The sequence below is a fragment of the Dasypus novemcinctus genome, chromosome 23, assembly GCF_030445035.2.
Source record: "Dasypus novemcinctus isolate mDasNov1 chromosome 23, mDasNov1.1.hap2, whole genome shotgun sequence".
NCBI classification, from domain to species: domain Eukaryota; kingdom Metazoa; phylum Chordata; class Mammalia; order Cingulata; family Dasypodidae; genus Dasypus; species Dasypus novemcinctus.
The window spans coordinates 46,619,114-46,633,889 of record NC_080695.1 but is presented as its reverse complement, the minus strand read 5'-3'; the positions used below and the strand labels follow the sequence as shown (position 1 = coordinate 46,633,889).

At 34.5% G+C, this 14,776-nt stretch overlaps 1 protein-coding gene across 1 annotated transcript in view; it reads left to right on the top strand.

Annotated features, from left to right (window-relative positions):
* Positions 1–14,776, top strand: part of LOC131275586 (ral guanine nucleotide dissociation stimulator-like) — a 145,267-nt gene that overhangs the window by 37,092 nt on the left and 93,399 nt on the right. The window contains exon 5 of the mRNA XM_071211299.1: positions 10,942–11,030. The gene's annotated coding sequence lies outside the window, so the exon portion shown is untranslated. The remainder of the gene's footprint in view (positions 1–10,941; positions 11,031–14,776) is intronic.

The window sequence follows — 14,776 nt, the reverse complement described above, 5'->3', positions numbered from 1 at the left end:
GGAACATACTTCAACTTGCTGTAAAAAAAAAAAAAAAAACCTTTTAAATTTCAAGAGAATTCTATATGATGTATAACTATTGTTCAAAAATAAAGGTAAAATAAATGCATTTAAATATTTAATATAAATTCAGTAAGTATATATAAAGATTCAAGTGACACTACCTGGTCATCAAATTACACTATACCCAACAATTGGAGAATGCACATTTTTATGTGAATGTGTGCTTGCAATGGAAGCATTCACCAGAATGGAATATATGCTCAGCTGCAGCAGAAATCTCCATGATTTACAAAGTGATAGAAGCTTAATGTTTCAGTGTCTAGACTACTTAAGCAAATACCATGAAATGGGTTGGCTTAAGCAATGGGGATTTATTAGCTTATTGTTTTGAGGCTTGGAAAATGTCCACATCAAGTCATCAAGACAATATTTTCTCCCCAAGACTGTGGAGTTTTGGGGATGGCTGTTGGTGACCCAAGGTCCTCAGCTTGTTACATGGAAGCCACCTTGTGGTGTCTCCTGGTTTTGTTCTTCTCTTCCAGGTTTCTTTTGTTTTAGCTTTTTACTTCCTGGGCCATCTCTCTGTATCTGAATTTCCTCCTCTTGTAAAGGATGCTAGGAAGAGGATTAAGATCCATTCTGATTGAGGTGGGTCACATCCTACCTAAAGTAGCATCATCAAAAGGTTCTACTTACAGTGTGTACACACCCACAGGAATGGAATAAATTTAACAGATTTTCCTGTGATCCATAACAGCTTCAGAATACTACACTCCCCCCAGTAGACCCCCCAAAACATGTTTCCTATATGCAAAATACACTAATTCTATTACAATGTCTCAAATGTGTTAAGTCATTTCAGAAACAATACTTAGTCTAGAATCTCATCAAAATCAATGGAAGGACAGGCATAGGATAAACATTTCCATTCCCTAGAGGGAAACTGGAAGGCAAACTGGGGTCACAGTTTGTAAACAATTCTAAAACCTTGCAGGATATACAGTAGTAGATTTCAAGGTCTGTAATTTATCTATAGAATGATGTTTCTTCCACTGGGTCTGATGGAGTGGCAACCCCACACCTTCCAAGAGCTTGTAGAGCAGCCATGCTCTTTGCAAACACTGGGGTGAAGGCTTTATGCTCTCCAAGCAATGGGATGGCAGCTGGCTCTCTGCAAGTGCTCGGGCACAGGCCCCACCCTCTCACAACCCTGGGCTGGTGGCCAGACTCTCTGCAATCTCCATGGTATAGACTCCACCCTGTCTGAACACTGGGGTGGTAGCAATCTTCCTGAACAATTGGTTGGAAGGCCCACCCTCTCCAAGTGCCAGGCAGACTCACCCTTTCCACACACATGGGTGGACCCACTATCTTGGCCAAAGAAGATGTCTTCAGAACCAAACTCAGCTTCTCTCTTTCTGCCCTTGAAATTATTTTTTTCCTTCAATCTGTTCCTCTTTGGTCTCTTTTATTCCAGGCTGGCAGTGGTTCTTTTCATACAGCTCTCACTAAAAACTTGATTTTGCACGTAATACATGGGTCCAGACCATCAGTCAAAAGGACTTTCCACATATTCTTCCTGGATAACTGTATCTCCAATCCTGACTTCCCCGGAAATTGCTAACTGGTGTCATGTGCATTTAATCCCATGGATGGAACATTAATCTCCAGGAAGTTACTTTCCAAAAACTCAGAATTTTCCAAACCATCAATTTCTGGTTTCTTTGTGCCCAGGAGTTCAGTTCTAAGCTTATCCATTTCCCCTTGTATTTTACATATGTTGCAAGGAGAAAGCAGACTGAACTTTTCACACTTACCTTGGAAATCTTCTCAGCTAAATATTCAAGTTTAACCCTGTCAAGTTCTGTCTTCCACCTGACATCAGAACTCAATTCTACCAAAATCTCTGCAACTTTAAGAGAAGGATCACCTTTCCATCAATTTCCAATAGCACAATCATCATTTTCTTCTAAGTCCTCATGAGAATTACCTTTAGCATCCATAATCCTGAGAACAGTTTCTTCAAACTGGTCTAGGCCTTTCCTATCAATCCATGATCAAATTTCAAAGCTGTTTGCACATTGTTCTGTGTTTTTGTGTACCCACTCTCTTGGTACCAAAATCTGTTTTAGTTTGCTAGGCCTCTCCAAATAAATACCATGAAATAGGACAAGTTAAAAAATGGGAATTTATTAGCTTATGGTTTTGAGACTGGGAAAATGTCCACATAAAGCCATGATCAAGGCAACTCTTTCTAACCAAGTCTATGGTGTTCTGGGGATGGTTGCTGGCGAGCTTTGGTCCTTAACTTGTCCCATGGCAAGACACATGGTGATTTCTCCTGATCTATTCTTTCTCTCCTGCGTTTTGTTGATTTAAGTTTTTACTTTCTGTGGCTTTCTTTATCTGAATTTCCTTATCTTGTAAGAGACTTCAGTAATAGGACATTATTTGTAACAAATTTTAAAATAACTCATGGATTAAATGGATTAAAAAAGAAATCATAAAGGAAATAAACCATCTAGAATTAAATGACAATGAAAATAAATTATAGGAAAATTTTTAGAATGCCGGTAAAGTAGGGACAAGAGAAAATTCTCTTAATAAGGATAAAAGCTTAAACGAAATCATGGAAGTTTTGAAATTGAGAAATTAGAAAATATCAAAAAAAATATACACAAAGTGAATAAAAGGAAGGAAATAATACATAAATATTTTGAATTAAGGCAAATAAGGTGGCAAAGCCAAAAGTTAGCTATTTGAAAATCTTAAATTGATAAGCTCTTAGCTAGATTGAAGTTCACATTGCCAATATCATGAATAAAATTTACTATTACTACAGATCATGCAGACATAAAAAGAATATTAAACAAATGCCATGCCAATTTCATGCCAAAAATCAAACAACTTAGATAAAATGGATAAAGGCCTTGAAAAACATACCTTATAGGGTGGGAAAATATGATATTAAAAGAGGGCCAACACTATATCAAAGAAACTTATATCAGAAATCTTCTCACAAAGGAAAGTCCATGTCCAAATGGTTTTAATGGTAAATTTTATCCAACATTTAAGGAGAATGTAATATCAAACATAAAACTTTTTCAGAAAGAGAAAAAAAAGGAAGGAAACCTGAATTCATTTTAGGAGACCAGCAAAGACTTACATTAAACCTTGACAAAAACAGTTAAAAGGAAAGATAATTATGGACCAATATGCCTTATGATCATAGATGCAAAAATCCTTTACAAAATACTAGCAAATCAAATTCAGCAATAAATATAAAGAATACTATGTCATTCCTAAGCAGGTTTATCTCAAGAATGCAGTAAATTTACCATTAAAAATTCCCTTAATTTAATCCATCATATAACAGAATAATAACATAAACATATGATGTTTTCTATAGGTGCAGAAAAAAAATTTGAAAAATTGAACATGTTACAAGTTAAAAACACTTAGCACACATGAAAAAGAAGGAACTTCCTCTTTTGGAAAAAGGGACATTTACCAAAAAAATCCATACACTTATTGTCATAACTAATGGTAAATAATTGAATATAAATATGATGGCTTTGCCACTTCTAATCAACTAACTAACAAGATCAATAAGGCAAGATAAAATAAAAGCAGGAAAAGAGAATTAAACTGTCTTTAAATATTAAATGATCATGTACATAGAAAATGCTAATGATTCTCAAAAAATTGGAACTAATAAATGATTTTAGAAAAGGTGTAGAATACATTATTGTGTGAAAAAATCCATTGATTACTATATACTAGAAATGAACAATTAGAAAATACAAGCAGATATAATTTCACTTAAAGTATTATAAAACAATAAACATCAGGAATTAATTTACCAGGAAATGAAGAAAACTTCTGCAATGATAGCTATAAAATGTAGCTAAGAGAAATAAAAGTAGACTTAATTTAATGGAGTGCTATATCATGTTCTACGGCTGATACATTTAGTATTCTTAAGATGTCACTTTCCATTAGTGATACTGGAGAATCCTAATCACATTCCCACCGTTTTAACACATAATTTACATACTGATTTTAAAATATACATATACAAAGGAAACACAAATAAGCAAAAATACCCGGAGTAGAAAATGAATATAGGTAGAGATATGCTCTACTTAACTCAAGATTTACTATAAAGCTAATGTAATCAAGATAGATGGTTCTTGACATGGACTGCCCAACATATCACAAAATAAAGGAGGAAATCCAGAAAAAGAGATTGTGATAGTTAAATTCTGATGGTTGGTTAAATTGTGATTGTGATGGTTAAACCTCAGCTTGCAAGGTTATAGTGTCCTGTTCTTTAGTCAAGTACTACTCTGCTGGTTACTTTGAGGGCATTTTGTGGATGGAATTTGCATCAATAATTAATGGGTTATATCTATAATCAAAGAAGGAGATTACCTTCTGCAATATGGGGAGTCTCCTCACACAGTCAGCGGGAAGACTTAAAGTCAGAACTGGGGGTTTCAGAGTCAGTAGGAGAATTTCTGCCTTCACTTCAGCATTGGCCCTTACTTCTTTTTCCAGCCAGCCAAATTTTTTTATGAAATATCAACTATTGGCTTTCACAAAGGGCATTTATTTCCAGTAGAAGTTTACAGTCACTAGGCCATGAAACATAAGTTACTTCCCTCATCAAAGCCTATTGCCACATGTTTGGGCAAGTTGACTGTTGACTTCTTCCAAGAGATCTGGCTTCTTGGGTTTCTCTTCCCACTCAGCTGTTGTGCTATGTCAAGCTCAGCTGCAGACAAATCAGGAAAATAGATCTGATTCTCTCCTCAGGGCTTCTGTTGTGTCTAAGGAATTTTCTCTATTCCTCTGTGTTCTTCTCCTGTGTGTTCAATTTCCTAGGCTCCATAATCGAAACTCCAGCATCAAAACACCAACATCAAAACTCCAGCATCAAAAGTCCAACTCCCTTCTCAGCAAGGGAATGGGAACTCAATGTCCTATGGACATGCCCAATCAAAGTCTTAATCATTATTTATTCAAGTAAAAGTAAACTCTCTGAATCCAATATACTCTTTTTTAAGATTTATTTATTTATTTATTTCTCTCCCCTCCTCCCTGCCCCACTTGTCTGTTCTGTGTCTATTCATTGCATGTTATTCTTTTGTCTGCCTCTGTTGTTGTCAGTGGCATGGGAATCTGTGTTTCTTTTTGTTGTGTCATCTTGTTGTGTCAGCTCTCCATGTGTGCGTTGTCGTTCCTGGGCAGGCTGCACTTTCTTTCGCACTCTGCGGTTCCCTTATGGGGTGCACTCCTTGCTCATGGAGCTCCCCCAAGCGGGGACACCCCTGCGTGGCTCAGCACTCCATGCGTGCATCAGCACTGTGCATGGGCCAGCTCCACGTGGGTCAAGGAGGTCTGGGGTTTGAACCGTGAACCTCCCATGTGGTAGACAGATGCCCTATCCACTGGGCCAAGTCCGCTTCCCTCCAATATACTCTTGTATGCCTGGAGGGACAGACTAGTTGACAAACATAATCCAATATCTATTTTCAGAAATCATACAATATTAAACTACTACAGTGTATGACGCATTTTATATAATGTCACACATTGGCAAATATATATATAAAGAAAATAGAATATATTTTTGCCAGGAGACTGGGGCAAGGAACTGTACAGTAATTCAAGAGATATGGAATTTCTTTATGGGATAATTATCTTTTTGAAAACCAACAATGGAAATGACTGCACAAGTTTATACATTTATTATAAACTAATGTATATGGTATGTATACAATGTATATGGTATATGGTGAAATTTCTGGTATGTGAAGTCTATTTCAATTTAAAACTGTAGGAGATGAGAACTGTGGGAAGGTGGCATCAAACTAAGAGGCATAGCTCAATGGTCTCAAAAACAATGGAAAAATGGTCATAAACTACCTGGGGGAACCTCCTTTGGGAGTCAGCAGACTAGGACATTGCTCCAAAGCTTCCAACTTCCAAGTGGGTGAGGGACAGAGAGATCAAGAAGCCAGAAGGACAAAAGTTAGTTACTAAGCTCATGTGAAGCAGGAAGTGCTCTGCTCTCCCACCACCAAGATATTATTCATTGGGGATAAAATCCTTGGCTTCCTGAAGCCAATTGCAGGGAAACAGACATCTCCATCCCCAACAGCTGTTTTGAGGGAAAATGGAGGGGAACATGCTGTGTTTCTCTTTAGTGCCTTGGGCCAGCAGAGTCTGCTTTGAATCTCTTCTCTGAAGATTCAACACAGGAATACAGGAAAGCCCAGACTGAAACAACTCCATGGAAAGGTGCGCTGATGTGTGCCATATGCTGGCCAGTACGGAGATTGCCTGGACAAAAATTTGGTTCTCTCTGTGTCCTACCATGGGAGAAAATGTGTGCCCCACTAGTGAGGCCCTTGCCTGATTTTCATATCTTAAGCTGAGCAATTTTAAAGACATGGAATCAAGTGAACCAAATATCAAAGAAAAACTGTGGGGGGAAAAGGACTGTAGGCAATAGGGAAATTGTTCATCAGAGTAAATTCACCAACATATTCAGATGGCTAGACATCAGCCAAAAATTACAAGTCATACTAGGAAACACCAAGAGAAGGTCCAGCCAAAAGAAGTAATCAAACATTCTGAAGAGATACATGATTTAATACAATTAATCACTGATAACCACACGACTCTCCTAAATCATTTCAAAGAATTTAAGAAAACATGGCTAAATAAAAGATATTAAGAAACACTGGGAGAGCATAAAGAGCAATTTGAAAGCCTGGAAAGTAAAGTAACAGACCTTATAGGAATGAAAGACAGGATAGGTGAGATTAAAAGTACATTAGAGGCACATAAGAACAGAACTGAATTGCTCAAAGAAAGACTTAGTGATTTTGAAGACAGAACTTCTGAACTGGAAAAGTCAGGAGAGCAGAAAGAGAAAAGAATGGAAAAAATGAAACAGAGTCTCAGGGAATTAAATGACAATGCAAAATGCACAAACATTCACATTATTGGTGTCCCAGAAGGAGATGAGAATGGAAAAGGAGGTGAAAGAAAATTTGAAGAAATAATGACCAAAACTTCCCAACCCTCATGAAGGATATAAGTATCAAATCCAAGAAGGAAAACTCACCCCAAACAGAATAAATCCAAATAGACCTGCCCCAAAACACCTCCTATTCAGAATGACAAATATCAGAGATAAAACAGGGGATCCTAAAAGCAGCAAGAAGAAAGCAAAGCCTCACATACAAGAGAAACTTGATAAGATTAAGCGCTGACCTCTCATCAGAAACTTTGGTGTCAAGAAGAAAGTGGTATGGTGTATTTAAGGTACTGGAAGAGAAAAACTGCCAGCCAAGAAATTCTGTATCCTGCAAAAAATGTCCTTCGAAACTGAGGGTGAGTTCAAAGTCTTCACAGACAAACAAACATTGGTAGAATATGTTACCCAAAGACCAGAACTACAAGAGATAGTATAGGGTTTGCTGTAGGCTGAAAGGGAAAAAAAACCCACATTATTAAAATAGATCATGATGTTTGTAACTAACAGAGCTATTATACACTTATGACAGTGTTTGAAAGGGAAAGCCCAAGTTCATGAATATTACTGGAAGGAAAGCTAAAAATTGTAACATGAATCTGTATAAGATAGTAAACCCTCATGTAAAACATGAATATGGGTGGTATTGAATATATATAACTGTTTTTACAAAATCTAAATGCAAGTATACTAGAGAGAAGATATAAGAAGGACAGGTATTTACAGCAGATGTGGCATAGAGACACGGAGAGGTGATAGGTATTCATTGGTTCTTTTTGTTCATTATTATTGGAATAATGAAAGTGCTCTGGGAATGATTGGGGTGATGAATGCACAAATATGTGATTACACTGAATACCAGAGATTGTACTCTTTGCATGAATTTATCCTTTATTATTATGTGTCAATACAATTGATAACCGTAAAAAAAACCTGCAAGTGTTGGAGATGATATGGAGAGATAGGGATGCTTGTTTGCTACTGTTGGGAATGTGGAATGGTGCATTCATTGGCAGTTGCTAAGGATCTTAGATATGGATTTATTATGTCAACTGGCAAACTACTATTAGGTATATATTCAGAAGAAGTGAGAGTAGTGACATGAACAGACATCTGCACATTGATGTTCATAGTGATGTTATTCACAATTGCAAAAGAAGAACACAACCCATGTGTCCATCAACCAATGAATGGAAAAACAAATTGCATCTATACCCATGATGGAATATTATACAGCTGTCAGAAAAAACAAATTCATGGAGCATATGACAACATGGATGAATCTAGAGGACATTATGGCGATTCAAGCAAGCAAGGTCCAAAAGGACAAGTATTTTTTTTAAATTTCTCTATGAGCTAAATATAATGAGCAAATTTCTGGAGTTAATTGCTAGAATATGTCTTGAGACAATAGCATGTGGTTAGAGAATGGAAAGCTGAAGTTTAATCTGTGAAAAATTAGTAAAAACTTGTTTGCGAAAGTTTGAAAATAAAAAGAGATGGTAAGAGTACATCATAAGTCTTGGAATTAATACATCTGACCTATGGGTATGTTAGTGGTTTGTTTCCCTACCATTTTTTCCTTTTGAAAAATTTTTGTTGAATGTACATTGAAATATTTTGGGCTTCAAAGTTTTCTCTGTTGGAATGTTCATGATTCTGATTTTAAATTGTGAACGTAATTCTAAATTCAGTTTCCTAATTTTTCTTATGTCAGATTTGATAATATTTTACTAACAATGAGCTCATTTCATTGATATTTCCAAACTTATTCACACCACTTTTGAAATATCATTTGGTCTGTTGAAAAATGCTAAATTTTAAAACGAAAATAAATTTTTAAATGAAATGTCATTTAAAAATAAAATTGTAAATGAAAATGTCATTTAAAAATCTATTCACACCACTTTTGAAATATCATTTTATCTGTTGAAATATGATAAATTTTTAAAATGAAAATATTTAATTGAAAATATCATTTTATCTGGTGAAAAATTTGTTTAAAAATGTCTTTTTTTCTGATGTCGACATTTATGCTTCTGTTTTTCTTGATTTGTCTTAAAAAGATGCTTATCAAGTTTATTACTCTTTCCAATGAACCTATCTTTGCTTCCCTTTGTCCTCTCTGACTATTCTTGTTTTCCCATTTCACTAATTTGAGTTTTCTTTTTCCTTATATTTATCTCCTCTGTGTTTAAATTTTCTGTCAATTTTGGAAAATTCTTGTGATTGACAGCTTTGCTTCTTTATTTCTAAATCATGCACTGTAAGTTAGAAATTTTCCTTTGACTTTTATTTTTGGCAACCAACATATTTTGATATATAGTATTTAAAAATGAATTCTAACATATTACCTAAATTCCTTTTTGTATTCACATCTGAACTATGTGATATTTATGATCATATATTTCAATTTCCAAACATGTTGGGACTTTTCAGTTTGCTCATTCATTATTATTAATTTCCATTTAACCATATTTTGAACAGAACCTAACCTGCCTGTGGTTGTGACATTTAATTTTGTTATTATTTTAAGTTCCATATACTGTTATTTAAAAAAATTTCTTGTTCAAATCTTCTATACAATTTTATGTTAATTTCAGTTTAATAAGTGAATTGCTTAAAGTAAAAAACATGAAAAATACCATGTAAAAAGTAACAAAAAAACACACAACAAAGCTACTAGAATAGACAATTTCATCGAACCTGATGAGGGCAAGATTCATAGTGCTTCCATACACTACTAATGTGCAGTCTGAGTAGGAAGTGAGAAAAAAATTCATTTACAATGGCCACTAAAAGAATCAAATATTTAGTAATAAATTTAACCAGGAACATGAAGGAACTATATTCAGAAAACTACAAAATGTTGTAACCTAGACCAAAGAAGACCTAAATAAATGGAAGGACATTCCATGATTTTATATTGGGAGACTACACATGTTATGATGTCAGTTCTACCTGAACTGATGTACAGAACAATGCATTTATTAAAATTAATTGATTGCATATGTTTGCATCAATTTGTAGATTCTATTCCACTCCACTGATTGAAATGACTAAACATGTCATGGCTTTAGCTTGATTACTAAAGTATTACATGTGGAAAAGAGATTGTATTAACTTATTCAAATTTTTTGTTTTTAAAAAATTGTGTTGAGCATATTAGGTCATTGTAATTTTTATATACAGTTCAAAAACATCTCGTCAATTCCCATAAAAATGCCTCCAGGTATTTTCATTGAGATTGTGTTTAAATATATAAATTTCTTTTGAGGTGACTGAGTATTTTGAAATCAATAATTTGATTCATATATATTTTATGTCCTCATTTATTTAGATCTTTATTTAGCAATGTTTAATCATTTTAATTATACAGCTATTAAAAGTTTTTGTTAATTTCTTTCTATTATTTTATGTATTTGCAAATATGAATGCATTTGTAAAATCCATCTTTCAAAACCTTGTTGCTAATCTATAGGAATTTTATTGTTTTCTGTGTATTAACTTTCTACATGTACATTTCTGTACATACTCTCAAGTGGTTTTGTTAGAATCCTTGTGATTTTAAAGAAAGACCAGTCATTCTCTACTGGCAGTTATTTTGCCTCCCAGGAGATATTTGGCAACATTTGAAGACATTTATGGTTCTCACCACTAGGAGAAATCTCTTGGCATTTAATGGCAAGGGAGTAAAGACACTACTAAACAGATTATATTGCACAGGGCAGCCACATAGAGCAAACTTTTTCTGGACCGAATGTACTGTAGAGGCTGAGAAACTCTGATGTAAATAATCATGTTGGCTGGAAATAGATAATGTCAACTCCTTCTTTCCAATGTCTGTCTCTTTTATGTGTGTGTGTTTACTGCCTTACTGTTCTGTTTAGGGGTTCCAGCAAAATATTGACTAGAAAGGGGATTCAAGCCTTATATCCTCAGCATCATTCCAGACTTTGAAAATTATTGGGAACCTCAAGTAGGTGTTCTTTATTTTGCCTTTATCTATTGGTGGTCACTGTAATATATATGAAAACTGAGAAAAATGAACTTATTAATGCACTAAGAAAAAACAATCCCCATTACATGTGAACATAAATATTGTATTTTATATTTTAAAAACTATATTTTATTCAAAAAAATGAGTAAGAATTTGCAATATTTAAATGTCTTTTAATGGGATATGGGTAACTCATCAGTTGCTACATTCAATCTGTTGAAATATTTTGTTTTTTGTTGAAGTATATGAAGAAAATCATGCCTCATACAGGTATGTATTGGGAAAATGAGAAGTATTGTAACATAATTTGTAGATAATTGTAGTTTTCTCTTTTGATAATATACTTTAACTTGCCAAGAGGATGTTGCTTAAATCTTAGTTGCAATGTGGAATCTAAAAATATGATTCTTAACTTGTTTTGCTTCTTATATTAAAATTCACTGAGTTAATATTCACATTTAATGGATTTTTTTCCATGCATAAATTTGTAACATAAGGCATTGTTCATTTGGGAAAATAGTGATTTATTGAGTGTATTGGTTTTATAGGCCTGCAGCTAGATACTATACACTGGATGTCTTAAAACAACAGAACTCTATTCTCTCCAACTTCTGGAGGATCTAAGTCTGATATTAAGTTGCTGGCATACTTTCTTCTTGAGTGCACATGGATCATTCTCAAAGATGAACCACATGCTAGGCAGGAGAATAATCATCAATCAATTTAGAAATATTGAAATGATACAAATAATTTTTTCTGACCACAAGGAAATGAAGCTGGAAATAGTGAAGGCCAGAGAACCAGATTAGGCACAAACATATGGAAGTTAAACAACATCCTTTTAGACAAACTGTGGGTCAAGGAGGAAATTACAAAAGAAATTATAACTACTTTGAAACAAATGAAAATAACATGACATATCAAAACTTATGGGATGCATCAAAAGTTGTACTGAGAGGGCAATTCATAGCCATAAATGCATATATCAAAAAAGGAGGAAGAGCGAAATTGATGACCTAACTGCACACCTGGATGAATTAGAAAAAGAGCAACAAACTAAGCCCAAAGGAAGTAAAATGAAGGAAATAACAAAGATTAGAGCAGAACTAAATGAAACAAAATAAAAAGGCAGTAGAAAAAATAAACTAAACCAAAAGCTGGTTCAAAGGGATCAATAAAACTGGCAAAACTTCAGCTAGACTGACAAAAAAAAAAAGAGGAAGATGCAAATAAAGTAAGAAACAAGATAGAGGTTATCACCACTACTCCACAGAAATAAAGAGCATCATAAGAGGAATCCTTTGAAAATTATATGCCAACAAAAAGGATAATTTAGAAGAAAGGGACAATTTCTAGAAACACACAAGCTGCCTTCTTTGATGAAAGAAGAAATTGATGAACTCAACAGACTAGTGAAAAGTAATTAGATTGAAATAGTCATCCAAAACCACCAAACTAAGAAGAGCCAAGGACCAGATGGCTTTACAGGTGAATTCTACCAAACATTCTGGAAGGAAATAACATCAATCCTTCTTAAACTCTTACAAAAAAAAATAGATGTAGAAGGAACATTGCCTAACTCATTCTATAATGTCAACTTTGCCCTAATACCAAAGCCAAATATAGGTGCCACCAGAAAGGAAAATTATACGCCACCCCCTCTAATGAACCTAGATGTTGAGATCTGCCACAGAATACTTGCTACTCATATTCAACAACACATGAAATGAATTATACAGCATGGTCAAGTGGCTTTCATCCCTGCTGTGCAAGGATGCTTCAACATAAGAAAACCAAACAATGCAATATAGTACATGAACAGATCAGAAGAAAAAGTCACATGGACATCTCTACAAATGCAGAAAAAGCAGTCAACAAAGTACAGCCCCCTTTCCTTATAAAAATACTGCCAAGTAGAGGACTAGAAGGAAATTTCCTGAACATGATAAAGGGTGTATGAATAACCCACAGCTTACCTAATATACAAGGGTGAAATCCTAAAAGCTTTCCCTCTGGATTGGGAACAAGACAAGGTAACCAGGATCACTGTTCTTATCTATCTTTTTCTACATGTTTGAACATGTATGCCAGGAAAAGATATGAAAAGCATCCAAATTGGGAAGAAAGAAGTAAAAATTTCACTGTTTGCTGATGACAAAATCCTCTACATAGAAACCCTGAGAAATCTACATCACAGCTTCTAGAGCTTATAAATGAGTTCAGTAAAGTCACAGGTTATAAGGTCAATGCACAGAAATCAGTAACATTTTGATACAACAAAAATAAGCAATCAGAGGAAGAAATCAAGAAATAATCCGATTTACAAAAGCAAATAAAGGAAAAAATATTAGAAATAAAATTGATTAAAGATACATATGACTTGTACACAGAAAACTACACAATGCTGTTAAAGGAAAGCAAAGAAGACTTAAATAAATGGAGGAATATTCCCTGTTCGTGGATGATAAGAGTAAACACCATTAAGATATCTATGCTACCCAAATTGATCTACAGATTAAATGCGATCCCATTAAAAATCAACACAGTATTTTTTACAATATTGGAAAAACCTGTTATGAAATTTATTTGAAAACACAAGAGGTCCTGAATAGTCAAAGACATATTGAAAAAGAAAAATGTAATTGGAAGAATCACACTATCTGGTTTTAAAACATACTACAAAGCTACATTGGTCAAAATTGCATGGTATTGGTACAAGAATAAAGGGACCAACAAATGGAACTGAATTGAGAGTTCTGAGAAAGATCCTCACGTATATAGGTCTCTGATATTTCAGAATGCCACCAAGTCCACTGGAAGAGAATGGCTTCTTCAAAAAATGGTGCTTGGAGAACTGAATATCCATATTCAAAGAATGAGAGTGGATCACCAGTTTACACCTTGCACAAAAACCAACTCAAGATGAATTAAGGATCTAAATATCAGAGTCAAGACCATTAAATACCTTGGAAGATAATTAAGTACCTTGAAAGCATGTACATGAACTTATGTGTAGGAAACTAATTCATGAACTTCACACCCAAAGCATGAGCAATGAATGAAAAAATAGAGAAATGGGACCTCCTCAAAATTAAAACCTTTGGCACATCAAAGGAATTAGTCAAGAAAGTGAAAAGACAGCCTATCCAATGAGAGAATAGATTTGGTAACTATATATCTGATATGAGGATAATATTCAGCATATATAAAGATATCCTGTTTCTCAAAAATAAAAAGAGAAACAACCCATTTAAAAAATGGGCAAGTGATTTGAACAGACACTTCTCCAAACAAGAAATAAAACTGGCTAAAAAGGGCATGAAATGATGCGTATCATCGCTAGCAAGTAGGGAAATGCAAATCAAAACTACAATGAGATATCATCTTCCCCCATTAAACTGGCAGTTATTAATAAAAAAGAGAGGTACAGGTGTTGGAGAGGATGTGAAGGAATGGGAATCCTCATCCACTGCTGTTGGGAATGTAGAAGTTTCAAGCCATCATGAAGGACAGTTGAGTAGTTCCTCAAAATCTAACTATGGATCTGCCACATGATCCAGCAATTCCACTGCTGGGTATATATTCAGAAGAATTGAAAGTCAAGACACAAAAAGATACATGCACACCAATGTTCATTGCAGCATTATTCAGTATTGACAGAAGTTGAAATCAACCCAAATGCCCATCAAGAGATGAATGGATAAACAAAATGTGGTATAACATAC